The sequence below is a fragment of the Drosophila rhopaloa genome, unplaced genomic scaffold (genome assembly GCF_018152115.1).
Source record: "Drosophila rhopaloa isolate 14029-0021.01 unplaced genomic scaffold, ASM1815211v1 contig_218, whole genome shotgun sequence".
NCBI lineage: Eukaryota > Metazoa > Arthropoda > Insecta > Diptera > Drosophilidae > Drosophila > Drosophila rhopaloa.
The window spans coordinates 2,678,196-2,705,227 of NW_025335104.1; the positions used below are offsets into that span (position 1 = coordinate 2,678,196).

General features: G+C 42.7%; 1 protein-coding gene and 1 long non-coding RNA gene across 2 annotated transcripts in view; one reads left to right on the forward strand and one right to left on the reverse strand.

Moving 5' to 3' along the window:
- The window catches only part of LOC108048448 (pickpocket protein 19), a 94,711-nt gene that overhangs the window by 50,992 nt on the left and 16,687 nt on the right, over window positions 1-27,032 (forward strand). The window lies entirely within an intron of this gene.
- LOC108044268 lies at window positions 20,045-20,793 on the reverse strand. The gene is made up of 3 exons (XR_001769292.1): window positions 20,686-20,793; window positions 20,278-20,614; window positions 20,045-20,219 (listed from the first exon to the last, which is right to left on the reverse strand). It is a non-coding gene; the product is annotated as an uncharacterized LOC108044268 (long non-coding RNA).

Sequence of the window (27,032 nt, forward strand, 5' to 3'; positions counted from 1 at the left end):
CTTCATAAGAATAAGGTTTTGACTTGAAATAAACGACCTTACTACTCGAGCGTTATGAATAGGAGCATTGTCTTGTTGAAAAATCCAAGGAATTGGTCCAAAGAGATCATTTAATTTTGGAAATACGGACTCCAACAATGTTTTGAAGCGACCGCCGTTCATCTTCTGATCGATACAAATCAAGTCAATTGTTCCATAAAACGTGATGGCACCCCACACCATTACTCCACCTTCTCGACTTAAATATAGCTCATATTTTCGCAAATCGTGATAATAATATTGAAAGTCATCGGGGTCATCTAAATTAAAACGTTTTTCATCAGTAAAAATAACAGAACGCCAATCATTAAGCCGAGTGTCAGATTGATTCTTTCGCGAATCTTTGCGTATTGCATTCAGAGGAGGTTTTTTCTTGATTTTTAGACGCTTAAGGTGTTCTGCATTTCTGATTGTACGCTGAACAGTTTAAAGGCTTGCTTTTACTCAGGCTAATTCCTTAATGTTAGCTGCGGACTTAGTCGAATTTGATGCAATTCTAACAATTTTGCGTACTGCTGGTTCAGATAGTGCTTTTTTTTCCTTTGAAGTTTTTTCCATATTCCTCTGGATCTTCTAAATATCTATCAACAGTCCTGGAGCTGAGACTTATCTTTTTGGTAATGTTTCGATTGGACAGTCCTTGCGAGTGAAAAAAGTCTGCTTTTTGACGTTTAAGGGAACCTTCCCCATTCTCAGTTTCAAAAAAATTTCAAAAACTGTTGAAGATAAAGCCGATTTTTTTTTGGAAGCCTCAGGCGAAGGCCATAGCTTTTCAAAACTTTAAACGCGTTTTTCTCGAAACAGTATTTTTACGACTGGCGTAGGAGATTACTTAAAAACTATTAATCCAATCGGTTCCAAATTTAAATACGTTTTTCTATGCATATATAGCTATAGCATGATCTAGGATAAATCAAATCGGTGAAGATCTTCTTTTCTTTTTACCTTGATTTGTGGCTGAAAAAATTAAATTTTTTTCTTATTATTTAAGTCTTTAAATAAATGGATGCAAAGTTGCAAGCCTAAAAAATAATATATGTACATTTTCCAACCCATTGAAAAACGTCCAAATTTAAAAACGAGAATGAGGGGTCCCTTTAAATATAACTCTAAAACAATTTATTTGTTTCTTTTTAATATTTTCTCAATACAAAAAACTGCACTTGATTACGCCAGACAAAGAAATCTAAAGTGCGTATATTTCAATGACCAACGCGTGATTGCCATAAAAATTTCTAAAATCTTCGAAAGTACAGTTATTTTTTCGCAAATCAAACAGCTGTAAGCACATATTTTTCGAACAAGATTCGAACTCTGATAAAAAAAGCTTTTTGGACAATTAGAATAAGCATTATTATAAATATAGCCTTTTATTTAAAATAAAAGTTGGTGCGTCTAACCACTAACATATAGACTGGTCATTTCATACAACGAAAATGGACACAAAAATATTTTCGCGGGAGGCCCCAGGGCTTTTAGCGGCAGGCCCCGGACACTTTGTGTGCCTTAGGGTTTTTTTCGCTCACATTCTTATTCTCATTTTGATGCTCGCGCGCTCATTGCACGAGTTCGGTCGTTCAGTCGCAGAGAGGCGCATTTTGAAGAAGGTTGCCCTGCGCTTGAATTGGTCTTTGTATGTATGCGTGTTCATGCTTTCTCATACAGGGGTGCATGTGTGCGATCATTTCATTTCGATGCAGCACGAATATTTTGTCTTTTGCTACTTTTCTGACTTCGTACCCTAACAATATGGGCGTATTCACTATTGGGTTTGTTCGCGCACTTTGCGTTTTTTTGAATTTTGTTAACTAGTGTAAGGCGGGAGCGGGAGCACAATAAAGACTTAATCGCTCTCGCGAATTCGCCCCGTCTCTCGCGCCTTCGTTAAGTTAGGTTTAAGCGTCTATATATTGAAATTAAATGTCAGTTGTTATATGAACATCGTTCTGAGCTAACTCCTTTTCGTCGCCATCGCCAATAAAATAAATTTCCCCGCGTTCACAAAGTTTCGCGTTTTCATTAATAAAAAACCGTATTAGTTTTTCATGGTGACCCCGACGTGATCTGCAGTGGAAATCGAGTGTTTTTTGGTGAAAAATACAAAATTAAAACTAAATAAATCGCGCCGGCTTTAAACATTGAAGTTGTTGTTGCCGCTGCTTTAATTTATACTGTAATTCGTCGTTGCTGCCGCTGGACAATTTGACCGCTGCATTTCGTTAACTGGACCAGAAGTTGTTGTTGCCGCTGCTTGTCGCCAGTTGCTGCCTTTAGGAAGGGACATGGATTTAAAGAGGGAAGTTGCCGACGGATGTGTATCGTCCCACCAGGTATAGAGTGTTTAAAGTTGAAAGTTAATCTGTGGCGTGTCCTAAATTGTGTTTTGGCCCATCTTTCAACTTTTTGCATTCGTGTGAAAAATTCGGTAGATAGCGAGCATTCTAACCAAGAAATAAATAAAACTTGCATGTACTAACGATTATAATTCTGATATATACATCCATACATATTTACATACATATTTCGAATTATACATACATACATACATAAGTGAATCGCTTTGGACCAAAATAAAATAAATATTTGTCGGCATCCTGGTTTTTTTAAAAAATAAAATTCCCCCATTTCTCGTCGTAGTGAACACCAATTATATGTAGCTGTGCAAAAAATTAAAAAGGCAAAAGTTGAGAATTGTGAAAAGTTATAATTCGAGAATTAAATCCCCGGCAAATTTTCCGCCGCGCATTTTCTTCAAATTTCCCTTGCTTTTCGCCATTTCCCGCGCTTTTAAGCGTCAGGTTTATATATTTGTTGCCCTTAGTTATCGGTCAGTGCATCAGCCTCCGTTAGCATTGCGTTGAGCACCGCCAGCCGTACACACATACACACACACATAGACAGCGCAGCCCGGTTCTTTAGAGTTCTCTTTCGTCGTTTCGTTTTCGATCGCTGGAACGGTGCAATCGTTGCCGCTGCCTAAACGTTTGTTCGTTTTTTGGTGTTCGAGCTTGGCGTGTGCTCCCCTACACTACGTGCGCTCGGCATATTATATTTAATTATTAAATAATTTAGGATTCCTTAAATTAATTCTTTAATTCATTTTAAAAAACTCCCCTACACTGCTTGCGTTCAGCTTATTCCTCTCGTTGGTTATTATTATTTAAATTTAATAAATTTAAAAACAAAATTTTTTTGTACACACTTACATATAATTAAAAAAAAAAATAAATAAATAAATTAAATTTAAAAATCTTCGATACCAAAAAAAAAAAAAATGCCAAAATCAGAAAGCAACAACCAGGAAATCGAAGAGTTGAAAAACCAACGAGATGGATATATGAGGAGTATAGAGCGAACGCAAATATATTTAAATGAGGGTCGATTCTCTTTAAATACGGTTGAGTTAGAATGTCGATTGGAAATCCTAAATACGCACATCGAAAATGCTTCGCTTATACAAAATAAAATTGAAGCGAAAGATGGAGATGATGAGTACCGCGAAGAGTTCGAAGAGACTGCGATAATAGCAAAATCGTTGCTAATTTCCCTAATTGCGGAAACAAAGCGTAAGAGCGTTGACAATTCCGCTCCGCCGGCAACGCGCACACCCCAATGCCGTTTGCCGAGCGTCGCTCTTCCAACCTTCAGCGGAAAACATTCCGAATTTAAAAATTTTATAAGCCTTTTCGAAACTTTTGTTGACAAAGATGACACGCTGCACGATATCGAAAAATTCAACCATCTAGTATCGTGTTTGGCTGGAGACGCGCTAGGAACAGTCAGGGCATTCCAAGTTACCGCGGATAATTATCCAAAAGCTCTGGCTAGCCTAAGGCGGGTGTACGATAATGATTGTTTAATTTTCTTTGACAATATATCGACACTGTTTAATCTGCCAAAGATTTCCCAGCCATCAGCTACCGCCTTGAGAAACCTGATCGACACAGTCACAGCGCTGTACGACTCTCTTTTGTCCATTGGGGATGACAAACGTATTACGAATGCCATCCTCATCCATCTAGTAATGGGCAAAGTCGATGCAGGAACTAAAAGAAAATGGGAAGAACAATTGGATTATACCTCGCTTCCTCTTTGGAGCGAGTGTGAGTCGGCCCTGAACAAGCGCTATCAGCATATGGTTGCCGAAGAAGCGTGTAAGCCAAAAATTGTTCAGCAGAGCCAGGCTTATCCAAAGAAGAATGGAAACAGGAGTTTTTTGTTTGTTGCTGCCATGGACGACCGCGAAGTATGTGTGTTTTGCAACTCAGCAGAACATCAAGTAGGAAATTGCACTGCTTTTGCTGCCCTAACAGTTCAGCAAAGATTCGATTTCGCAAAAAAGGCTCCCTTGTGCATTAACTGCCTTCGTAAGGGCCACACGGTAAAAAGATGCAAATCGAAGAGATGCAGAGTGTGTAAGTCTTCACACCACACATTGCTGCACATTTATTCGCCATCAAATCTCGCGTTGCCACCTCCTCCTCAGCCCACGCTCTTGCAGAATACTCCATCCACTTCGCATGTTTTGCATGCGACTGCATCGGATAGAGTTATTCTTGCCACAGCCATCGTGAGCGTCCAAACAAAAAGTGGCGAATTAGTTTTGGCTCGAGCGTTGCTCTATTCTGGTTCACAAGTAAATTTTGTGACCGACGAGCTCGCTCAGAGACTTCAGATTAAGAGAGAGGACGTGTGTTTGAGCTTGCGGGGCATTGGTGGAACTAGTGCTCAAGCAACCAAGAAAATACACACGATAGTCAAGTCGCGAGTGGGTAGCAGTCAATTGTCGTCCGAATTTTACATACTAAAAAATATTTCTGGTTATCATCCGGATCAAACGGTGAACACCAGCGGCTGGAGGGTGCCTGAAAATATTCAATTGGCAGATCCATTCTTCTTCAAGCCCCAAAAAATAGACATGCTTATAGGCGCAGACTCGTTCTTTGAACTATTGTCAGTCGGCCAGATAAAGCAAGGGCCTGAGTTTCCCATTTTGCAGAAAACAGTTCTCGGCTGGATAGTGTCAGGGAGATGTGCCTCAGAAAAAATAAGAAATGCTGAAAAGTTGGTACATCTCAGCTGCCAGGAGGAAGTGTTGGAGTCAATAGACACAACCCTGCAGAAATTTTGGTCTGTGGAGGACTTGCCGCCCAAGGCCAAGGTCCATACTCCTGAGCAGCAACTTTGTGAGCAACACTTTGAGAAAAATACTCAAAGATTGTCGTCCGGAAGATTTTCGGTTCGTTTGCCGTTCAAATCTGACCCAAACACTCTTGGTTCATCATATGAAGTTGCGAAACGTAGATTTTTGTCGCTTGAAAGAAGATTATCCAAAGATCCTTCTTTAAAAAAGATGTATCTGGAATTCATGGAAGAATATGAAGCCATGGGCCACATGTCTTCCACTGACAATAAAATTCCAGACAGTTCGCACTATTTCATTCCGCACCAATGCGTGCTGCGACCTCAAAGCACCTCGACAAAGTTGAGAGTGGTATTCGACGCCTCGAGCCGTACATCGACGCAGGTCGCGTTGAATGACATCTTGATGGTTGGCCCCACCATTCAAGAGGAGCTGTATTCGACCCTTCTTCGGTTCAGACTGCACAAGTTTGCGCTTGCAGCAGACGTAAAAAAGATGTATCGTCAAGTAATGGTTGACGAAGCTGACCGAAACTTTCAGCTCATAGTGTGGAGACGAGATCCATCTGAGTCTCTAAAAATCTTCAAGCTGAACACCGGGACTTATGGAACTTCGCCAGCACCCTATCTGGCGATTCGGTGTTTAATGCGGCTTGGAGAGATCGCGCAGGATTCGTGTCCAAAAGCCGCTAAGGTCATTCAGAATGACATTTATGTTGACGATTTGTTGACTGGCGCCAGATGCGTTGAGGACCTGCTAAGCCTTCGAGACGAATTTTCTCAGGTATTGCAAGAGGCAGGATTTGAATTGGCAAAATGGTTTTCTAACTGTCCAGAGTTGTCCGCATCTGAAAGCGCTGTCATGCCGCTAACGGCAGACTCAGACGTAACTAAAACACTTGGCGTGGTTTGGTTGCCGGGTAAAGATTACTTTCAATTTCGGTTGGATGACTCTTTCCTGGATCTTCGTGCGATAAAACGAAACATACTGTCGGTGACTGCCCGACTTTTCGATCCGCTTGGCCTATTGTGTCCTCTAGTGACTAGGGCAAAAATGTTGTTGCAGGAACTGTGGCTTCGAAAGTTAGACTGGGACGAGTCGCTGCCGATGCAACTGCAGACATCTTGGGAAGCTTTCAAGAGAACGCTGTTGCAGCTGCCCAAGATCAAGGTATCGCGATTCGTTCATACAGACGCCAAAGTCCCGGCAGAAATACATGGTTTCGCTGACGCTTCCATGCGAGCATATGGAGCGTGCATCTACGTTCGAACTAGTACCGCTGAAGGTTTAAAAGTATCTTTATTGACAGCAAAATCCAAAGTAGCTCCCCTCAAGACGAAAACTTTGCCTCGCCTTGAGTTGTGCGCAGCTCACCTTCTTGCGGATCTTTATAATCGTGTAAGACCATTGCTCAATTTTCCGATTACAAAAGTGTTCCTCTGGACGGATTCGGAGATCACTTTGCATTGGATCAAAACGCATCCTTCGTCGTTGTCAGTTTTTGTCTCAAACCGAGTGGCGGAGATTCAAGAGTGGTCGGAAAAAGCAATCTGGAGATATGTCCCCACGAAAGTAAACCCAGCGTGACGTTGAGGAACTTACAGCCTCCATTTGGTTCGCTGGGCCGTCGTTTTTGCTCGATGCAGAAAAAGATTGGCCTGTAAATCGACACTTCGAAGTACCTGCTGATGTCGTGTCGATGGAATTACGCAAATCAGCATTGGCGCTTGTGGTAATTCCAGAGCCCAATTATGTGCTTCAGAAAATAGAATCCTTTTCGTCGCACATAAGGCTTCTAAGGGTTTTCGTGTGGGTCTTACGGTTTATTCAAAGGTGTAAAAAAGTGTCGCAGCCCTTTGAAAAAAGTATTACACCAAGAGAACTGAATTTTGCGTTTGAGAAAATAGTGGAAGTGATCCAATCTCACGAGTTCAGTGACGACATGGGTAAAATTCGAAAAAATAAACCGGTAGCAACGAATATACAAAAACTAAGCCCTTTTCTTCAGGAGAAAAAATTAGATTGGTGTTCCTCGACATTGCTGCGAGTTGGGGGTCGGTTATTGAATGCTCCTATCCCGTACGAAGCCAAATTCCCGTTGTTGTTGTCGAAAGGCTCACAGTTTGTTAAAACGTACGTGTCCTACCTGCACGTTACAAATTGTCATGCGAGCTCTTGTAAGTCTGTTGCGAGAAAAGATATGGTTGGTTAATGCGCAGGAAGTTTTCCGCAGAACAGTTCGTTCTTGCATTCGTTGCTTTCGGTGCAAGCCGCAACTCTTGACGCAAATCATGGGGAACTTGCCATCAGACAGACTTCGAGCTCTCCGCCCTTTTAATATCTGTGGTGTTGATTTTTGTGGCCCATTTAACACAACGTATCGTATCCGTGGCAAGCCACCGTACAAATCATACGTGGCATTGTTTGTATGTTTTGCGTCCAAAGCGGTCCACTTAGAGTTAGTGTCTGACCTCACCACTGATGCGTTTTTGTTGGCATTCCAAAGGTTCGTGAGTCGACGCGGGATTCCGGAGAAGGTGTGGTGTGACAACGCGACGAACTTCGTCGGAGCCGATCGCCACATGAGAGAGTTCCGGGCCCGTCTGGAGGAGCAGGGGGCGGTATCGCAACATTCGCATTAAGAAAAGGATGCGAGTTTGCGTTCATACCGCCCAGAGCACCTCACTTCGGCGGACTTTGGGAGGCAGGTGTGAAGTCTGCAAAGCACCTGTTCCTTCGGACGGTCGGCGAAGACATCCTGACCGCGGAGGAGCTCGGAACTCTCCTCACCAGCGTGGAGGCCGTGCTCAACTCCAGGCCCCTCGGAGCGATCTGCACGGATCCCAACGACGGCGAAGCCCTAAGCCCAGGCCATCTCCTGATCGGCGGGCCCCTCCTTGCTCCACCCTCAGCAGCGCTCCCGGACCAAGTCAGCCCAACCTGCTTACGACGATGGCGCAGTGTCTCGTGTCTCAGGCACAGGTTTTGGCAGCGTTGGTCCCGGGAGTACGTCTCGAGCCTCCAGGCGAAAAACAAGTGGCACCAGGAGGTCCAAAACGTCGAAGTGGTAGCTCTCGTCGTCGTCGCCGAGGACAACCTTCCGCCGCAGCAGTGGATGACCGGGCGGATCGTGGCGGTGCACGTCGGCGCTGACAGCAAGGTCCGAGTGGCGGACGTGAAGACGAAGGATGGGACGTAACGGCGAGCGGTGCATAGGCTGGCGGTGCTTCCTCTGCCATGCTGAAGACGGCGGTCCTTCAGAGGGGGCGGTGTTCGCGCACTTTGCGTTTTTTTGAATTTTGTTAACTAGTGTAAGGCGGGAGCGGGAGCACAATAAAGATTTAATCGCTCTCGCGAATTCGTCCCGTCTCTCGCCCCTTTGTTAAGTTAGGTTTAAGCGTCTATATATTGAAATTAAATGTCAGTTGTTATATGAACATCGTTCTGAGCTAACTCCTTTTCGTCGCCATCGCCAATAAAATAAATTTCCCTGCGTTCACAAAGTTTCGCGTTTTCATTAATACAAAACCGTATTAGTTTTTCAGGGTTAATGATAAAAATAAGAATATTATATGTTATATATTTTTTAATATTTCAGCATAAATTTAATATTGGTTTACAAATTCATATCAGTGGTAGCAGTAAAATGTTTTTCATATATATCAATCTACTGAGATACGAACAGGGCATATCGCAGTCGGTGTCTGCGCTTAGAGGTTGAGAAAACTTCAAACCAAATCAGCTTTGGTTGTTGCGGATGGTGCCTGCATACCCTACAGACGATAGAATTTTAGGGCGGACAGAGACAAGAACAGCGTTTTCGCCGCTCGAAAAAATATAGCATAGGAAAATTATCCATTTTATAATGCTATCCTACCAATAACAAAATTGGATAAATAAACTTGTATATTGTTTTAGTTTTCGATTGAAATTTAAATATATAAAAATCATTAAAAGCTAACTTCTTGATTTAAAATAGTAATACAAATTTCAGAAAATCACTTCGAATATTTTTGTCTGTACTTTATAGTGATTAAACAATTTGTTATTTTCCAAGATTAAAATTATACGATTATTATATAATATGTATGTATATTTATCGTTAACTAATCCGGACGGCGACTTTCAAGAATAAGCATACATAAAAAATTATATACAACATTAAATAACAACATCAAACAAAATTACCCTGCGAATCAAAAACAAAAATCAACCAAAGCTCATTAAACATAAAATTCAAAACAAGTTTCCTAAAAAATGTAAGCAAAACAAAAGCCAAACAGCCGTTATTGTCTCTGTCCTTGATAATTACCTTATTTTTGCGTCTGTAATCGATACAAAATCGATTAGTTTTTACTGTCTGTGGCTCGTAGTTTGATATTAGTTCACGAACTACTGTTTGCGCACTCGCACTGACCGCTTTGTTTATATTTAGTTCAGTTTCGGACACTGCGTCGATATTTATCAGGTTCATTTCAAAATCTTCAGTGTTGGAATGCACTTTTCGAACGCTTAAACCATTGCGACCGGATAGAATGTCAGCGTGTAAGCATAGTTCTTCTCCGATTATTAATTTTATATCGAAAAGTTTAGAAAATATTAATTTCCGTCGATTTCAATTGAAGGCATGAAGTGACCGATAAAGCTAATTTTGCTGTTAATATTACCGAAACCGATTATAAAAATGGCAAAGCTTTCGAGTTTGGCTTGTTCATCTCGATATACTAGTCTTCGCGTTTGATGTTAAACTTGCTGGACGTATCCAATGGAGCTAAACATTTTTATACCTTGGCAGAGGGTCAGAAGTTTGTAACTCAGTGAAGGAGACGTTTCCGACCCCATAAAGTATATATATTCTTGATCAAGATCAATAGGGGAGTCGATATAGCCATGTCCGTCTGTCCGTCTCTTTCAATACCGTTTGCGAGCTAGCGATATGAAGCTTTCACAGTCGTCATAAAACATATGTACCCAGATCAAGTTTGACGTCTATATCCTATAGCTCCCAAGGAACAATCGGATATACCTTGCAAGAATTGAAAATATTTCGCGCAGTATATAAGCTATTGACATGAATCTTTCCAAATCGTATTTTTTATGCATACCTTGACCAAGGTAAATGCAGTGCCGATCGGACGTCTATATCCTATAGCTCCCATAGGAAAAATAGGGTGAAATCGGTTACACGTCCGCGATATTTCGCGCAGTGTATAAGCTATTGACATACATTTTTCCAAGTCTTATTTATTTACGCATACCTTGATCTGGGTAAAAGCCGATCGGGCGTCTATATATTATACCTTCAGTAGGAAAAATTGTTAAAGGCTGCGAAAATATCCATTTTTTTATATTTGTATATGATATTTTTGCAGTATAAAAGCTATTGACATGAAACTATGCAAATCTAATTTATTTATGTATACCTTGCTAAAACATGTTGCCAATCAGACAACTAAATACTACAACCGCTATTTAAAAATGAAATTGATTTCATATAGCTAATCTTTTTTATACCCTTGCAGAGGCTATTATAATTTTGGTCAGAAGTTTGTACCGCAGTGAAGGAGACGTTTCCGACCCCATAAAGTATATATATTCTTGATCAGGATCAATATGGGAGTCGATATAGCCATGTCCGTCTGTCCGTCCGTCTGTCCGTTTGTTTTAATACCGTTTGCGAGCTCAGTTTAAAAGGAAGCGGTCTGAAACTTTTACAGTCGTCCTAAATCATGTGTGCGCAGATCAAGTTTGAAAACCGCCCCGATCGGATGGCTATATCCTATAGCTCACATAGGAACAATCGGATATAACTTGCAAGAATGGAAGATATTTCGCGCAGTGTAAAAGCTTTTGACATGCATCTTTCCAAATCTTATTTTTATACCCTTGCAGAGGGTATTATAATTTTGGTCAAAAGTGTGCAACGCAGTGAAGGAGACATCTCCGACCATATATAGTATATATATTCTTGATCAGGATCACCTCCTCAGTTGATATAGCAATGTCCGTCTGTCCGTCTGTCTGTCCGTCTGTCTATTTCTACGCGAACTAGTCTCTCAGTTTTAAAGATATCGAATTGAAACTTTGCACACACCCTTCTTTCCATGCACGCAGTATATATGTCGGAACGGCCGGGATCGGCCAACTATATCCTATAGCTGCCATATAACTGATTGATCGGAAATGCCATAACTTTGGTGTTTGTAAAGTTAGGAAGCTGGGATTTACTATGGGTTTTATATTTAGCCATATTTTTGGATCGGCCGACTATATCCTATAGCTGCCATATAACTGAACCATTGGAAATGCCATAACTTTGGTGTTTTTAAAGTTAGGCAGTTGGGATTTTTTATGAGTATTAAGAATGCATCATATGAATAATTTTGGAGAATATAATTTACAGAGTATTCTGCAAGGGTATATCAACTTCGGCTCCGCCCGAAGTTAGCTTTCCTTTCTTGTTTTATGCAAACCTTGACCAGGGTAAAAGCCCGTGCCGATCGATTGACATCAAATGCCACTTATTTGCTAGTGATGTCGTTCTTGGGTTGGACACGGTTCATATTGGATTTATTTTCAGCTGGCTTTTCTTTTTTCACATAGTTTTTCGAAATATGACCGAACTTGTTGCTTTGGAAGCACTTAAGTCCCTTTTTGCTGTTGCAGTCGTTGGAAAGGTAGCTTTTTACTGGACCGTTTTGGTTTATCATTGAGCTAACTTTCGATTTTCGATTTCGATTTTTGTTTATCACTTTCCGTTTGGTAGTCCTTGAGTTTATTTTTGAATTCACTTAAATTTCTTGCGCCGTACAATATTGATTTACTAACCGATAGTTCTTCGATCCCATCAATGCCGTACTGCATAAGCGCTTCTTTTAGACACTCCCACGCGAGGCGATGTCCTTCATACTATAGAAATATTCGACTTTGCGGCGTTTGGTTTCATCTAATTGCTTGTGAACTTGCTTGAAGCTTACATTAGACTGGAATTCATCAAGCGATTTTTAAGCGATTCCCATGAGTTTAAACCGCGTTCGTTGCTGGCAAAAAGTTTGGCTGTATCTTTTATCGATTTTTGAGCGAACACTAATTTTTGTAAGTCGCTCCAGCACATTAGAGTGCCGTATCGTCGAATTCGCGCAACCGTTCTCCACAGGTAAAACATCGGTACCATAAAAGACCATAAAATTGCAAAAGTAGCTATGTATGTAAAATAAACCCGTAGTCTTTTTAAAAAAGGCCAAAGAACAAATATGCTAAAAACTTTTTCGGGAGTCACCACACTCCCTCACCAGCGACCTTATTAATCCAATGAGAAACGGTAGATCGGACAGTTTTGTACCTGTCAAGAGTATTAATCCTCTATATTTTATATACGACCATATGGACTTTCCGTGGATTTTTCTTTATATTGTACGCCAAATTCCAAGCCCTTGTATTAAATATAATCTTTTGTTACTTACAGCTGTTTTAACAGCTTACTTACATACTAATGATATTACGTATATTAAACTATTTTAAAGTTATATTTTATATAACTTGTAGAATATTATTAATTTGATAAACAATTAACTTTAATATTGCACGCCAATTTATGCGCCAATATTAAATATATTATTATAAGGTTCTCAGCCCTTTAAATCTATACATAGGTAAAGTTACATACTTTACATAAAATACGTAAACACATTCCAATCGCGTTATATTATGCGCTGTAAATTTGCATTTTCTTTTTGACTAGTTCCCCCGATTAGAAATAATTTCATCGCCGTCCAAAAGTTTCCGAATTCGTGTTCCAGATTTCTACGCCAATATTAAATATAATCTTTTGTTATTTACAGCTGGTTTAACAGCTTACTTAAATACTAATGAAAGGCAGTGTACGTTTATTAAACTATTTCAAAGTTCTATTTTATATAACTTGTAGAATAATATTAATTTGATTAACAATTAACATTAATATTGTGCGCCAAGTTCCATGCCCTTGTTCTAAATTTATAAGCCAATATTAAATATATTATTATAAGCCTCTCAGCCTTATATATATATATATGTACATTGGTAAAGTTACATACTTTACATAGAGTAATGGAATATATATAGTTTGTGGATTAAAAATAATTCCATTGCATACTTCGGGTTATATTTTATATAACTTGTAAAGTAATAATATTTGGTTTATTCATATAATAATTCGCTACTAACTAATTATTTTTTATACATTTAGCCCAGGTAGAGCAAAATTCCGTCGTGATGACTGTAATGAGACTCATAAACGAAAGCTCTTAGTAAACAAAAATTTTAAAATGCCCAATCTATGCTCGTGTTTTGTTTCGTTGTTGAAACTCGTTCCAAAAGCGCCGTGAAGTCTAGTTCAGTTAGCTTCCTTTCCGTTACGGCTTCACTGGTTGAGCGGCATATATTAAAGTCACCCAAAATGACTATTTGATTTCTTACGCCTAACTCCTGCTCTATGCAGTCTACAAGTGCATTCCTTAACTTTGACACTGAATATGAAGGATTTCTGTATAATAATACATATATGATTTGAAGGTGTTTCAATAGTTCGGTGAAAAATTACTTTAATGTTAATTTCGCAATCCTCTTCGTTAAGAGTCCAACTTTCGACATCAGCCATCCGCAAATGTAATCCCTGAATGTTTTGATAGTAAACTATAATTTTCTCTTCGGGATTGTTGAAGATTTGCTTGTGAAACGGTATAAGATTCTTCTCAGTTCTGAGGCTTTTTGGCTCAATATAAACTAAATCTGTTTCTTCCATTTTCTTGGGGGAGAAAATTTTCCAATATTATATAGACGTGATTATTATATAGAGAGACCAGGCAACGGAAAGAGCCGCTCGGCTTATTCGATTTTCTACATTCATAACCACTTCGCTATATGTCGCTCCTTGAGTCTTGTGTATCGTTATGGCTTTAGCAGGTACCACTGGAAACTGGAATCGCTCTATCATAGTTCAGTTACTATTACCATGAAATGGAAATTTTTTGAAATTGAAATATTCTTAAAATTCGCTCTATAGGAGTCCAATTCGGGTGTGATTTGTTTGCTTTTTTGTTCGAGCTTCGGATCGAACGGATGACTCTATAAATTGTATCCAAAGAGTCGATACCGATCCTCTTGGTGTTTGGTCAATCTGCCTAAGTTCACCACTCCATTTACTAATCCATCACTCGTGTCAATATTCACTGTTATCATATATTTTGCAGAAGTTTTTAAGGTTAATCAATATGGGAGTCCTTAAGCATCCGACGTATGCCTTAACTTCTCCTAAATTTATTTTCAGTAGAATCCGAAGAGCCTTTCACTGTATCCTTTGTTGTTGATATAAACTTTTGTGTATCAATTTGCTCCAGTCTTAAGGGGGTATATACCTTTTTTATTTTCAAAAAATCGAAATTTTTTTTTGCTTTATCTTAAAGAACAACTTCTTGAATATATTTCCCAAAATTTTCATAGAGATTTGAGCTGTAGAAAAAAAGTTACAGCGCTCCTAGCCGCGCGCCTCGTCCCCGCCCAAACCCAAACTTGAAACTTTAAACGCAAATATCTCGAAATGGTTTTTTTTAAAAATGACTTTGCGGTGATATGGATTGGCGAAAAACTACTAAACCGATTTTCTTCAAATTTTTTTTTAAATGTTCGTAATGAATTTTATTAGTACTTGAACGATCGTTTTTTCATGTAAAAATTTTTATTTCGCCGAAATAAATAGTTTTGTACGAATTTTTGCGTCCAAAAACGTCATTTTTTGCATTAAACGATCCCGAATGCACAAAAAAAAAATTTTTTTTAAAACGTTCGTTCAAGTACAGGATACTACTTTAAACTAATGAAATATTTTTAATTTTTCGGTATCAGTTGACCCATTTGTCCTGGGGAATTATCACCGCAAGGCTCTTAAAAAAAAAAGGCGTTTAAGGGAAACAGCCACACCTTAAAAACTATTAAATATTTTTTCAAAAATTTTTGCATAAACATTGTCAACAATCTAAACTTTCAGAAAATATAATCATTCATTTAATAAAAACAATAGTTACATACATAAAAAAATCCAAACTTTCCTATTTTTTTCGACAAAAAAAGGTATGTACCCCCTTAAGTTATTATATGCGTTTGAATATAATAGTCGAATTACCTTTGAATTGTTTCCAAATCTCTGGAATAAATCTCTTTCTCATTTATTAAAGCAATGTCGCTATCTGTCATATTTCCCTCCGACATATTATTCACAGTTTCACGTTGTCTCATTATGTCCGTCAATTCAAAAAATTTAAACAAATCCCATAGCGGTGTTCCAATAATTCCAATTTACGTATCTTGTGTTGGGTTTTAATATCCATTTGTCACCAACCGGCTGAAGCTGATTAAGGTCTCCAAAAACTATTATGGAAATTCCTCCAAAATATTGGTCTGTTCTATAAATTTTTTTTAACCGGCAATCCAAATATGATTGCACTCTAGTTCCCACCATCGATATTTCATCAATTATAGTCAATTTTACATTCATAAGTTTCGAATTCTGTCCAATCCAGCAGAAGACTGGTTAATCACTTCGGGTAACGAAAACAATGAATGCGATAAATGTTCGAAATAATTCGACTCTTTCCAACTCCTGCTCCCCCTCCACTTTACCTATAAAAAATGTTCTTTTGATTCATATTATGCATTAAATCGGCATAATATTGACGTTGTTTACTATTAGAGATCGCACTAAACTACTAACGTCATCAACAGGAATCAATGGAGGAAATTTTAAGAGTCTTGGAAGATCTTCATTAGAGCTGGGATCAGTAGAGTTTTCTCGAAACACATTCGGATTCCGTTCATCTTCCTCTTCATGCTCCGCATACTCATCTTCTTCATTTGTTGTTTTGCAGACTTTTCGATCGTAGAGAGCGACAAAATCCGCGAGATATACTTGCTCAATACTTTCCGGCCTAAGTGTACGAATCATTTAATCCTGCGACGTATATATCTGTAGAGTCTGACGCTCCAACTCCTTTTTTGACTTGACTATTCGTACTCTTTGATCAGGAAGCGAGGTATTTATGAGCTTGCTTCTGTTACTGGTTTCTGACAAATGTAGCCCTAAAATATTGTAAACAGCTTCCTGAGCTGATATTTCGGTTTCATTTATGAATTTATTTCCAGAGTTTCTCCTTTATAGACCTATCGCGATGCCCTTCAAATAAATATTCAAATACTCAATGGTAGCAATTGTCCGGACGTGTCTCGAAAAAAAGTTGAATTGCGGTGCCCCTCATAACTCGGTGCTTGATCATATGAAATCAAAAAATTCAATTTCATCCGTTAGATAATAGTTTGCTCCTGGTAACGCTGTCGAGTTTTTTTTTTTAAATTCAAATTTTTTAATTTTTTCGAAGACTTGGAAGTAAAATTTTTTGGGAAAAAATCGGCTAATTAGTCATTGTAAAATCAAAATTATGAGCAAAAAAAAAAAACTCGACGGCTTTACCTTGTAAAATATGTACAGAAATAGTGTTTAAAATTTCAAAAGGATCGGTGCAGGAGTTTTGAAGTTATGAATGGCACCGACTTTGAAATGTGAACTTTTCAGAAGAGCGATTTAAAATTTTGGACACCCAAAAATCGAATACAAAACGAGCTAACTTACCTACGTTCAACTACCCATAACTTCGGAAGTTTTAACGCAAAAATTTTCTTCAAATGTTGTGCATTCAGAAGAAAAAAAAAATAAAATAAAAGGCAAACAAAAAATTGTAATACCTTACCCCCCTTAAGCAAGGAGGCACTTCAGGTAAGTCGAAGCCCTCCGATCAGCATAAGTTTGGTAATTTGCCTTTTGATGATGATGATAACCTAGAGGCTTGAATTTCGAGCTTTTTTTAACAATTAATAAAAAAAAATCGAATAGATATTTTTATTATCCGTTTTTATCATTTGATTATTAAACTTAAAGGAGTATTTGAGTACAAAAAAAAAAATTAATGAAAAGGAGGCTACTCAAAGAAAAAAGTCGATTTTTTTACTAATTTTTCCATTTTGTCGAATTTTTAAAAATATTATAAATTTAAAATTTTAATTTTTTGTTGGTTCCGGCGATAGAGATATATTAGATATATTATTAGATCTTGAGATATAGTGGCGACCGCATCAAAAAAGTAGTTTCGAGAAAAACGCGTTTAAAGTTTTACGTTAAGTTTCGGGCAGCGTAACTGATAGAATATTACGTATAAATTACATTCCCTTATCCCAGCTCCATACAATGATCTTCAAACGATTAGTGTAGTATACTGAAAATAAGGGTATTGTTATAGAAAGAAGGAGAGAAAGTTATTCATACTAAGGTAGCCCGGGCTTCCAGCCATTTATTCGTTCGCTCAATCGGTCTTGTGGCCACGTCACTAAAACGGCTTTCACATTGAAAATAATTTGAGTTTTGAAAAATCCTTTTAGGGAGATATTTATACCCGTTACTCGTAGAGTAAAAGGGTATATTGTATTCGTGCAAAAGTATGTAACAGCTAGAAGGAAGCGTTTCCGACCCTATAAAGTATATATATTCTTGATCAGGGTCACTAGCCGAGTCGATATAGCCATGTCCGTCTGTCCGTCTGTCCGTCTGTCCGTCTGTCCGTCTGTCTGTCCGTCCGTATGAACGCTGAGATCTCGGAAACTATAAAAGCTAGAGGATTGGCATTTTGCATGCAGATTCTAGGAGTTCCTACGCAGCGCAAGTTTGTTTCAAAAAGGTGCCACGGCCCCTTTAACGCCCACAATCGCTTATATACGATACATTTAAATATTTCGGAAAAGTAAAAATGCAGTTTTATTGTGTTTATCAATACCTATCGAAATGTAGAAGAAATTTTTTAAATCGGACCATTCGTTAAAAAGTTATGCGTGATCAAAGTTTCTATCTCCATCTCCCTCGCACTCCCTTTACCTGAGTAACGGGTATCTGATAGTCGGGGCACCCGACTATAGCGTTCTCTCTTGTTTTGAATATCAAAACTATAGAATTAGAAAAAAAAAGTTCCGATTTTCTCAAATTTCTAGACTAGAAGACCACCTAAGCGCGACATTTTGATAAAAATTCGTCTGAAATGTTTTTTCAAATTTAAGATATAGATTTAAAACATGAAATGTAGATATATATATATATATATATATAATATATAAGATAAAGAAACTTATAAATAAATCTGAAAAAAATATGTAATAGATTATGTTATGTCTACAAATGCAAATATTAAGCAAGAGCACCTATCTTTTAAAGATGAAGAAGTTGATAAATCCAAATCCAATCCGGTTTCCAATGACGTCTTGAAGATGACTGAAGGGAACTTGAAATCGGTTTTTTTTCCGGTATAATTTTATTGCCCAACCCCCTACGTTTTTATTAGAATCGAGGAGAAGAGCACCTGTATCATCAAAAAAAAGTTCAATTAACTTGGGCAAAAATTAGACAATTCCATCAGGTTTAAAATGCATGGCGCATATAAAACGCTTTTATGGGAATCGAGAAGGACATCGCCAAACTATAAAAAAATTGTAAAAATGAGACAATTCCTTTAGGTTTAAAGTTTTTGGCGCCCTAATAAAGCCTTTAAACGTACATATTGAAACCTTTAAAAAAATATTATGATTGGAGCGATTCGAAAAATTTTGGGAATGTTGAATTTACAAATATAACAACAGTGAACGCTATATTCGGGTGCCCCGACTATCAGATACCCGTTACTCAGCCAAAGGTCCGATTTGAACAATTTTGAATGCGTATATGGGTATTGATTTACATTTTCACAAAATCGTTTGAAATGTGTCTGCGTTGAAGTAAAAATGGTATTCATACGCACTAGTAGAATGTGTATGAAGCATTTTTACTCTCTCTCTTTAAAAATGTGGTTGCCAGAGCAACAGTTTCCGATTTTTAAATAAGCGCTATCTATTGGGGAAAACTTTAATTGGTTGTAACTCATTAAAAACTTATGAACAATTAATTTGAAAAATATTTGGGTGTTAAATGGAGAACTAGACAGACCTTAGCGTCGTAAGCTATTGTGGGCGTGGCACATTCGCATAAAAAACTTGCGCTAAATGGAAAGCAGCTTATAGCTTCCGAGATCACAACGTTTTTCAAAAAAATGTTCATGATGGTCAAAAATTAGGGCATTCCTTCAGGTTTAAAATGCATGACGCATATATAACGCTTATATGATGTTGCATTTCATGTTGCAATCGGCTGGAGGAAATAAGAAGGAGGTATTCGTTTTTGGTATCGATAAAGTTGGAGAGTGGCAACCCTTACTGAAGTGGCGCCCCCTTCTGCTCATGCCCTTGGCTATCTAGCTATTTAAACTAGCCCGGTTCGCTCTGGGTATGGCTAGGATGGCCTTGGATTCGTCCACAGACCCACTTTTGGGAGAGGGAAAGGGAAAATGGCGTGATGAGCATGACATTGCGTAGGTCAGGGATAGGGTTCAGCTGCTGCCAGACATCGAAGCCATGTCGACGTGATTTTTCTATTTGTTATCTTAGAATAGCCCAAGAAAAAGTGAGAGTGCGATTAGTGCGAGTGAAGTTAGGAAATAAAGTGCAAATTTATTTATTTTAGGTCCACTGGGGACCCTAGTACATAGGTCCATGGCAGTTTTCTTCGGTTTTCTTCTATTTGCGCTATTTTCCTCTCGGAGGAAGGGCAGCAGAAACACCTCGTGGTAGTGCTCAGCCACCAACAGCAGCAGACAGCAGCAACAGCCGCAGGCAGCAGCAACAGCCACCGGCAGCAGCAACAGCCGCAGGCAGCGATAGCCAGCCAGGTGGAGTAGCAACCGCCGCCGGCAGTTAGGTTATTTAACCACAACAAAATTCCACGTTACCTGGGAAAGTCCGTTCCGGGCACGTAGAACGCGAGCAGCACAGGGTCGCGACCCCGACCGTGCTCCTTCACCACGCGGCCTCTATAACGTCGCGGTCCACAGTGGCCAAAAGAGGCGTGGTATCGATCTCCGGACCGCCAACACCACACCTGCAAAAACACACATAACTAGCTATTTAACAATCTTTCATTTGTTAATTGTACTTACCGTTGTCAATCAATGCGGATTTACCTGCGTCCGTCCTTCTCGCCCCTCGTTACGTTCAGCTAATTTGGTCGCGGGAATCCCTAAAAGTGAGGGAAACACTCAGATCCATAGGCATTTATATCATATACTTACGCACGTCCCTTCTCATCCCTCGGAGCTCCCCAGGATCAGGTGGCCCCAAATGGTGCAGCAGTCCCAACAAAGCCGGCGCGAAGATTTGGTTTCGCGGTGACCGTAGCTAGTTTCCCGACCTTGTCGGTACTACCGCTGTGACCCCTTAATTAATTTCCAAAACGCTGGTGCGTTTAGGGTCCCGCATTTAAAGAAGCATCCTTACCTGAAATGAAAACAAGTTGTAATTATTAAATTTTAGGAAACAAATTTAAAATTATGGAGTAAGTTATTTACCTGTTGGGGGAGATGGGCCGGTCGTAGACCGCCTGGCAGTGATTCCGGCCGCTAACAATGCGCTGTGGCAACCACATTCAATGCTACTTTTCCGTCGTATTTGTCCCGATTTGCTTATTTTGGTTTTTTTTTATTTTTGGTATTAAGTTACTCTCAACCTCGAGCAGCTGAGAGAATTATTTGGCCTCCTCGTCTAAAAACGGGTTAACGCCATCTCCTATGTGTGGTAAAAACAATTGTAGGCGATGAATATCGAATGATTGATTGTATTAAATATGTTTGTCGACGGTCAAACATTGTGATCAATAGGTAGAATAAGTATTGTAAGAGAAATCTAGTATTTGTTAATTTATCCGAACTTGTATGGATTTCGTGGCCCTTGAAATGTGGGCTTACTAATCTCGGTAACATGGATGCCGCCACAAATTGTGCTTATCATTGTCTTGTGAATTGTAGGAGGGCACACTGCGGTAAGCTTAAGTTAGTTTGAAATGTATAAGTCTGATTTGAATTATTAACAGAATAAAACGCGCAACTGCCACACACAACCCGGCGCACGCCGCCCCTGAAGTCACCCTCTCTTCGGACCTACGCGTGTGGGGTAGCCGTTAAGAAGGCAACTCCATATGATGCAAGACAACTCTTTTTATTCGCAGTCCTAGGGAGACTGCATGTGCAACTTGCGCTGGAGGACGGTATGACGACCAGCTAGAGAGTTGCCAGGAGCAATACCCGTACCAGTAGAGGAGTCGCAGACAGCGACATAGAGGAGCGCAGCCAGCGCCGAACACTGGGTTCGGAGGGAGACGCAGACAGCGTCAGTTACGGAGTCGCAGACAGCGACAAGGAAACGCAGACAGCGTCAGTGAAGGAGACCGCAGGCAGCGGTCAGGAGGCGCAAGGAGCGCCAAGCAACGGCAGCCGCAGGCAGCGGCCAGAAGGCATAGGTGCCGCCATTTTGGAGAGCGCCGAGGAGCGCCATATTTGGACCTTGGGATGCAGAATTCCCCCAAGAGGAGTACGCGGCTGAAAGGAGGGGAAGCCACCCCTACAGCAGCGCGAGCGGATCAGTAGCCAGTGAGTAGTGGAGCAGAAAACCGGCCGCCATCTTGGAGCGGGCCACATCTAACGGTGAGGCCTCAACTAACGGGGTCGGGCCGGTCCCACAAAGCGGTGTCGGTGCGAGCAGTGCGGCCTGCACGCTGCCGCCATCTTGGAGTGGACCGCCATTGCTAACGACTAGCAGTCATCATGTGGAGCCACTGTGTGCTACAAGTGTTGCGCAGACAGCGCATGGATTCGTGCTACCGGGCGGGAGCATCCACAACGTGGCAACAGCATCGCCATTTGTGGGATCCTACGCCTCGATGACGCCGAATGGAATCCAAGGATCGTATGGGACAAGGAGGCTTCCGGACCTGCCTGTATTTGGAGGGCAGCCCGAGGAGTGGCCGATTTTTAATTGTGCGTTTGTGGAGACGACCCAAGCATACAACTGCACGGACTTGGAGAACAACCAGAGGTTGTTGAAGGGGCTGAAAGATGAAGCACGCGAGACGGTGAAGTCGCTGCTGATTCACCCTGGGAACGTCAGCGCCGTGATGGAGCAGCTGCGCTTTAGGTTTGGCCGACCGGAGCAGCTTATACGCAGCCAGCTGAACAGTGTGCGAGAGGTGCCGCCGATTTCGGAGCAGCACCTGGCGAGGATCGTTCCCTTCGCAACCCGAGTGAGTAACCTCACGGCCTTCTTGCAGTCAGCGAAGGCGGAGCAGCGCCTGTGGAACCCAACGCTAATGGAGGAGCTTGTGGCAAAGCTACCTACGAGCAAGCGAGTGGACTAGGCCAGGCACGCTGCATCGATCGAGCCCTTTCCCTTTACAGGAGTACGCAAACGTTGTGTGTACGGTTTTGGACGTCGAGGGAAAGGAGCCGAGGCGACGAGTTCTGCATGCGAGCGACGACCAGAACGGATGCGATCAACAGGATGATCGGCATGGAAGTTGTCCAATTTGTGGAGGGCAACATGGTGCGACGAGCTGCAGGGAGTTTATTGGAGCTTCGCCACCAGACAGAAGGAGCATGGTGAGGAGGCATTGGCTCTGCTTCACATGCTTACGGAGTGGACATACGACCAGATCCTGCGATGCATATGGCGAGTGCCAGGTCAACGGATGTCGTAAATTGCATCACCGTCTGCTACATGGCGCGGACGAGGAGCGAAGATGGCCGGCACGAGGTGGCTTTAGGCGCCACAACGGAGGAAACCAGCAGTCAGCAGTTTCCCGACGCGGCCCGGATAGGAGATCTTCGCCACGAGGTGGTTACAGGGACCACGAGGGGAGCCTGCAGTCGGCTGTCCTTAGAAACAGCGTGGAGAGAAGGGCCCCGCAGCCAGCGGAGGCGCCCGTGCAGAGGAATTTAAGCTGCGTTGACGCCGAGGGAGGCCGACTCTTGTTCCGTATACTGCCAGTAACGCTGTACGGAGCTGGTCGCCAGGTGGACACATACGCGCTCTTGGATGAGGGATCCTTACGGAGGGTTCTGGGAGTGCGAGGCGATCGTCGACAGCTGAACATTCAATGGTTCGGAGGAAGGGCCAGTAGAGAGCCCAGTAACGTGATGAGTCTGGAGATAAGTGGAGCTGGGAAGCCCACTCGCCACGCGTTGAGGAACATGTACTCTGTTTCGAGCCTGAGTCTGCCGATGCAGACGTTAGGCCGACGAGATGTCCAAGGCGTGCATAAGGATGCGCGTTTGCCGATGAAGCCCTATACCAATGTGGTGCCCAAGTTGCTCATCGGACTGGACAATGGACATTTAGGATTGCCACTTAGGACGAGGCGGTTTGCCAGAGAGGGACCGTATGCGGCCGCAACCGAACTTGGATGGGTTGTTTTTGGGCCAGTAAGTGGACAATCGACTACGCCGTCACCGAGGTCCTGCCTACTTGCCGTGTCAATGGACGACACGATGGAACAGATGGTGGAGGACTACTTCGAGATGGAAAGCTTTGGTGTGAAGCTCGCGCCACAGGTCGCAGGCAGCGATGACGCGCGGGCACAAAGGATCCTCGAAGACACCACGGTGAAAGTAGGGCGTCGCTACCAGACGGGATTACTCTGGAAGGACGACTACGCTGTGCTGCCACGGAGCTACGAGATGGCGCACAGACGGCTGATCAACGTAGAAAAGAAGTTGAAGCGCAACAGGCAGTTGGCGCTGGAATACAATCGTATCATCAAGGATTACGTAGCCAAAGGATATGCGAAGAAGCTGCAGCATGATGAGGTCGCGGTGACGAGCGACCGGCTATGGTATTTGCCACACTTTGGTGTCGAAAACCCGAACAAGCCCGGTAAGGTCCGGCTTGTGTTCGATGCTGCAGCCAAGGTTGGAGGAACCTCTCTAAATTCGGTGCTGGACAAGGGGCCTCAGCATTACAAGCCCTTGCCAGCCGTGCTCTTCCACTTGAGGGAAGGAACAGTCGGAGTCTGCGGTGACATCAAGGAGATGTTCCACCAAGTGCTGATCCGACCTGAGGACCGATGTTCCCAACGATTCCTTTGGAGAGATGGTGACGACGATAGAGACCCGGATGTGTACGAGATGAACGTAATGACGTTTGGAGCAGCCTGCTCGCCGAACGCTGCGCATTACGTGAAGACGGTGAATGCCCTGAAGTTTCGGGATTCACATCCGAGCGCAGTTAAGGCCATCATCGACCACCACTACGTTGATGACTATGTGGACAGTTTCGCTACAGAGAGCGAAGCTATCAGTGTATCTACCCGAGTGAAAGAGATACATGCGGAGGCTGGATTCGAGTTATGCCAGTTTTCATCCAGCTCACCCATCGTGGAAGCAGCGTTGGGACCACCTGGACGAGTCAAGAGCGTCGGATGGGGTGAGGCTGAGCAGAAGATCCTTGGAATGCGATGGCAGGTAGCCACGGATGACTTCAGGTTCAAAGTGGAGTATCACCGAGTGCCAAGTAGCGTTCTAAGTGGAGATAGAGTACCTACAAAGAGGGAGTATTTGAGCCTGCTGATGTCAACGTTCGACGCTGCTGTTGAGAGAGATCTGGAGGCAGAAGATCCAGTGGGACGAACCACTACCAGAGGAGATAGGCAAAGCCTTTGCAGCCTGGCGCAGGGAGATGGACGCCGTGGGCCAGTAAGTGGACAATCGACTACGCCGTCACCGAGGTCCTGCCTACTTGCCGTGTCAATGGACGACACGATGGAACAGATGGTGGAGGACTACTTCGAGATGGAAAGCTTTGGTGTGAAGCTCGCGCCACAGGTCGCAGGCAGCGATGACGCGCGGGCACAAAGGATCCTCGAAGACACCACGGTGAAAGTAGGGCGTCGCTACCAGACGGGATTACTCTGGAAGGACGACTACGCTGTGCTGCCACGGAGCTACGAGATGGCGCACAGACGGCTGATCAACGTAGAAAAGAAGTTGAAGCGCAACAGGCAGTTGGCGCTGGAATACAATCGTATCATCAAGGATTACGTAGCCAAAGGATATGCGAAGAAGCTGCAGCATGATGAGGTCGCGGTGACGAGCGACCGGCTATGGTATTTGCCACACTTTGGTGTCGAAAACCCGAACAAGCCCGGTAAGGTCCGGCTTGTGTTCGATGCTGCAGCCAAGGTTGGAGGAACCTCTCTAAATTCGGTGCTGGACAAGGGGCCTCAGCATTACAAGCCCTTGCCAGCCGTGCTCTTCCACTTCAGGGAAGGAACAGTCGGAGTCTGCGGTGACATCAAGGAGATGTTCCACCAAGTGCTGATCCGACCTGAGGACCGATGTTCCCAACGATTCCTTTGGAGAGATGGTGACGACGATAGAGACCCGGATGTGTACGAGATGAACGTAATGACGTTTGGAGCAGCCTGCTCGCCGAACGCTGCGCATTACGTGAAGACGGTGAATGCCCTGAAGTTTCGGGATTCACATCCGAGCGCAGTTAAGGCCATCATCGACCACCACTACGTTGATGACTATGTGGACAGTTTCGCTACAGAGAGCGAAGCTATCAGTGTATCTACCCGAGTGAAAGAGATACATGCGGAGGCTGGATTCGAGTTATGCCAGTTTTCATCCAGCTCACCCATCGTGGAAGCAGCGTTGGGACCACCTGGACGAGTCAAGAGCGTCGGATGGGGTGAGGCTGAGCAGAAGATCCTTGGAATGCGATGGCAGGTAGCCACGGATGACTTCAGGTTCAAAGTGGAGTATCACCGAGTGCCAAGTAGCGTTCTAAGTGGAGATAGAGTACCTACAAAGAGGGAGTATTTGAGCCTGCTGATGTCAACGTTCGACGCTGCTGTTGAGAGAGATCTGGAGGCAGAAGATCCAGTGGGACGAACCACTACCAGAGGAGATAGGCAAAGCCTTTGCAGCCTGGCGCAGGGAGATGGACGCCGTGGGACAGTTTCGATGTCCTCGCCAATATTTTGGGCATGGAGCGGTTCGGACCATCGAGTTGCACGTGTTCGTGGATGCAAGTCAATCTGCATTCGCGGCGGTGGACTATTGGAGGGCCACGTACGAGGATGGAAACGTGCTGGTTAGCTTCGTGTGCGCAAAGACGAAGTGCGCGCCCATGAGAACCATGTCGATCCCAAGGCTAGAGCTGCAGGCAGCGGTTCTTGGAACCAGACTGATGAACGCTGTCAAGGAGGAGCACAGTGTGGACACCAGCGAGACGGTGTTATGGACGGACTCAAAAAAGGTGCTGAGATGGATCGGCAGCACCCACCGCCGGTATAAGCAGTTTGTTGGCAACCGAGTGGCGGAGATTTTGGAGTCGTCGAAGGTTTCCCAGTGGAGATGGGTAACTACAGCTGACAACGCAGTGGATGATGCGACGAGGTCGCAGAACAAGGCGGACCTTAGCCCGGAATCGCGGTGGCTAAGGGGACCCGCATTTTTGAGGCAGCCTGAGAGCGGCTGGCCGGCGCCAAAGGAGGGGAACTAAGCGTGTTCCAGATGCGCCTGATGAAGAGGAGAGGCCCAGTGAGTTTGCATTGGTGGCCACAAATGAATTTGTCATTCCGTTTCAGAGATACTCGAGCTTCAGTCGCCTGGTGAGGACCACAGCCTGGGTCTTAAGGTTTGCGCGCTGGTGCCGCAAGCAGAGAAGCGAGCTCGAGGAGTACGGACTCACTGCAAAGGAGTGTGAGAACGCGGAGAACCTGTTAGTCAGACAGGCCCAATTGGAGTCGTTCCCCGACGAGATGAGGTCGGCGGAATGCGGAAAGAACGTCGCCAGCTCGAGTGAGATTCGAGGTCTGGCGCCCTACGTGGATGAACACGGAGTTCTGCGAACTTATGGA